At 44.8% G+C, this 3,889-nt stretch overlaps 1 long non-coding RNA gene across 1 annotated transcript; it reads right to left on the minus strand.

Annotated features, from left to right (window-relative positions):
* Positions 1 to 84: 84 nt before the first annotated feature.
* On the minus strand, positions 85 to 2,667 carry LOC112080031 (uncharacterized). Its single transcript, XR_011479443.1, has 3 exons — positions 2,509 to 2,667; positions 1,913 to 2,147; positions 85 to 431 (listed from the first exon to the last, which is right to left on the minus strand). It is a non-coding gene; the product is annotated as an uncharacterized lncRNA (long non-coding RNA).
* Positions 2,668 to 3,889: the final 1,222 nt, after the last annotated feature.

Genomic DNA, 3,889 nt, shown 5'->3' on the forward strand with positions numbered 1-3,889 from the left:
AGAGAGAAGGGTTACCAGGAGTATACTGGCCTGGAGGGAGACAGAGAGAAGGGTTACCAGGAGTATACTGACCTGGAGGGAGACAGAGAGAAGGGCAAACTGACCTATTATTGCTAAACAAACAGAAAGAAAATTCCTACTGAGAGAAATGTTTGTAGGGTATAAAGTTCAGTGTGGTTTGCTTAGGACTGAGTATGAAGAGGCTAGCTTGATCACAATCAAACGATAAAAAGAGAACTCAGACAACTACAGTGAGCAAACCCAGATTTACAGAGAATGTATTGCTGTATATACTGTATGAGAGAAGGGAGGGGGTTCTCTCTCACCTGGAGCCAACTCTGGGGGTCTCTCAAGTATCCCAGCATGCCTTTCTCTCCAGCAGAACAGATCTGGAGGACGAGCTGGACCAGAGAGACGAGGAGGAAAAGGAGCTGGAGAGGAGAGATGAAGGCAAACAAAGCTACAGCTCATATTCACCTTCAGATATCATTGGCCTTCATGTCTGAGATAAGACTAATAGAATGGGCCTTTGTTCTAGCTCAGCTCACAATTCACTGCTCACAGTTCACTTCTCACTGCTTATTGCTAGTAGTCCTGTGTGACAGTGGATGGAAGACCAGACCCTATCTGACTGAATGTGGGGGGTTGTCGTGGAGGGAAGAGATCAGGGGTGGGAAAACTCCTGCCCGTGAGCCCATTCAATTTGGGCCGCAGGAGGTTTGAGTAAACACATAATATACAGTACCAGTCAAAAGTTTGGACAACCCTACTCATCCAAGTATTTTTCTTTATTTTTAGTATTTTCTACATTATAGAATAATAGTGAAGACATCAAAATGATGAAATAACACATATGGAATCATGTAGTAACCAAAAAAAGTGTTAAACAAATCAAAATATATTTAATATTTGAGATTATTCAAAGTAGCCACCCTTTGCCTTCATGAGGTGTTGGAATGCATTTCAATTAACAGGTGTGCCTTGTTAAAAGTTAATATGCAGACTTTCTTTCCTTCTTAATGCGTTTGAGCCAATCAGTTGTGTTGTGACAAGGTAGGGGTGGTATACAGAAGATAGCCCTATTTGGTAAAAGACCAAGTCCATATTATGGCAAGAAAAGCTCAAATAAGCAAAGAGAAACAACAGTTCATCTTTACTTTAAGACATGAAAGTCAGTCAATGCGGAAAATTTCAAGACATTTTTAAAGTTACTTCAAGTGCAGTCGCAAAAACCATCAAGCGCTATGATGAAACTGGCTCTCATGAGGACCGCCACAGGAAAGGAAAACCCAGAGTTACCTCTTCTGCAGAGGATACGTTAATTAGAGTTAACTGCACCTTAGATTGCACCCCAAATAAATGCCTCACAGAGTTCAAGTAACAGACACATCTCAACATCAACTGTTCAGAGGAGACTGCAGGAATCAGGCCTTCATGGTTGAATGGCTGCAAAGAAACCACTACTGAAGGACAGCAATAAGAAGAAGAAACTTGCTTGGGGTAAGAAACACGAGCAATGGATATTAGGCCGGTGGAAATCTATTCTTCGGTCTGATTAGTCCAAATTTGAGAGTTTTGGTTCCAACCGCCATGTCTTTGTGAGATGCAGGGTAGGTGAACGGACGATCTCTGCATGTGTGGTTCCCACCGTGAAGCATGGGGGAGGAGGTGTGATGGTGCACATTTTAGATTGAAGAATCTAAAATCCCAAATATATATTGATTTGTTTAACACTTTTTTGGTTAGTACATGATTCCATGTGTGTTATTTTATTGTTTTGATATCTTCACTATTAAAAATCCCTATGTGGCCGTCAAGCCAAACGCTTTCCAACCACTGGGCTAGATGTTAGGGGATATGGTAGAGGTTAGTTAGAGGATGGGGCTAGGGACTAGGAGTGTTATGATGTTACCTGACATGCCATACTGAAGTAGTCCCACACAGTAGGTGAATGGTAGACCCTAGCTGACTGGACATGGGCGGAGGTGTGCAAAGCTCCACCAGGTAATCTCTCGGCCATCAGGTTCACACTGTTGAACAGGTTGGTGGGGGGGCTGTAGAGGGTGAACTGGGTTGCCGTGGCTACCGTTAGTCTGTCCAGCCAGCCAGCGGACCTCAGGGATTCTAGCCTGGACACAAACTCTGACCTGGGCGTTAATTAGAGCAGAGAGGACAGGATGACATCAGCAACATGGTTTCTGTTATCATAGACTAAGCTCAGGTGTGTGTTGTAGAATAGGGGAACAGACATAAAAATAAAAATAAATCCTTTATTTAACTAGGCAAGTCAGTTAAGAACAAATTCTTATTTACAATGACGGCCTACAACGGCCAAACCCGGACGACGCTGGGCCAATTGTGCGCCGTCCTATTGGACTCCCAATCACGGCCGGTTATGATACAGCCTGGTGATACATACATGATGTGAAAAAAGTTCAAGTCTGTTTACTCATGTACATGGTAGTTTCTTTGAGATAATGGTGCTGAGTGGTTGTGTTGTGTTCTGACCGTGTTAGACCCAGTCGTACTGTGGTCCCAGTTCCTGTGTAACACTGGAGTTGACCGCAGAGACGAAGTCTGACCTCCATGGGTAACGCCATCCCAGAGACGCTTTCACGTGGGGGATATGCCGTGAGGCATTCTGGGAACAAGGTCGCCATTACAGGAGGCACCTGAGGGGAGGTCAGAGGTTAGTTATGGGTTCACCCAGCAGGATACATTTAGCTGTCAAACACACAGACAATAACTTCATTTTCTAGTTTCTAAAGAAAGTAGACCACTCACAGCAAAATGAAATGTGGAATACATAGACATTGTGATAGTTTGCACAGACAGTAAAATCTGAGCTGTACTGCAATACTGTGTATGTAAAACCTACATGTTTCAAGCAGACCATCATAGTCCCTGTGCCCAAGAACGCCAAGTTAACCTGTCTAAATGCAACAAGCTCTCACAGTCTCACATCAGAATTTGACATTCATCCACGTTTCTGAAATGCCAAATTTCGAAGTTGTTCCAAACGTAAAATATCGAAGTGTTTAAAGTTAAGTTTAGGCATTAACTCCAAAATATTAAGGTTAGGRATTAACTCTGAATGGTGAAGGTAAGGGTTAAGGTTTGGGATAGGCCAAAAACAACTTTCTATCGCTGTATTCGAACATGCAACCTTTGGCAAAACCGAAACCTACTTGAAGGTAAGAGTGCTCACCGTTGCCCCTAGTGGCCAGTTACCATGTCATCTCCCGACATCCTCAGACATGGTGAGGACGTCGAATACTGACTTGTATCATGGGTGACCTAGCTGCTAAATGACTATCGCCCCATAGCACTCACATCTGTAGCCATGAAATGCTTTGAAAGACTAGTCATGGCTCACATCAACACCATCATCCCAGAAACCCTGGACCCACTCCAATTCACATACCACCCCAACAGATCCACAGATGACGCAATCTATACTGCACTCCAAACTGCCCTTTGCCACCTGGACAAGAGGAACACCTATGTGAGAATGCTGTTCATTGACTACAGCTCAGCGTTCAACACCATAGTGTCCTCCAAGCTCATCACTAAGCTAAGGACCCTGGGACTGAACGCCTCCCTCTGCAACTGGATCCTGGACTTCCTGACGGGCCCCAGGTGGTGAGGGTAGGCAACAACACATCCGCCATGCTGACCCTCAACACGGGGGCCCCTCAGGGCTGCAGATTTAGTCATGTACTCCCTGTTCACCCACGACTGCATGGCCGCACAAGACTCCAACATCATTAAGTTTGCCGACGACACAACGGTGGTAGGCCTGATCACCGACGACGATGAGACTGCCTACAGTGAGGAGGTCAGAGACTGCCTGGACAACAACCTCTCCCTCAGTGTCAACAAGACAAAG

Source organism: Salvelinus sp. IW2-2015, unplaced genomic scaffold (assembly GCF_002910315.2).
Source record: "Salvelinus sp. IW2-2015 unplaced genomic scaffold, ASM291031v2 Un_scaffold11106, whole genome shotgun sequence".
In the NCBI taxonomy this organism is placed as follows: Eukaryota; Metazoa; Chordata; class Actinopteri; order Salmoniformes; family Salmonidae; genus Salvelinus; species Salvelinus sp. IW2-2015.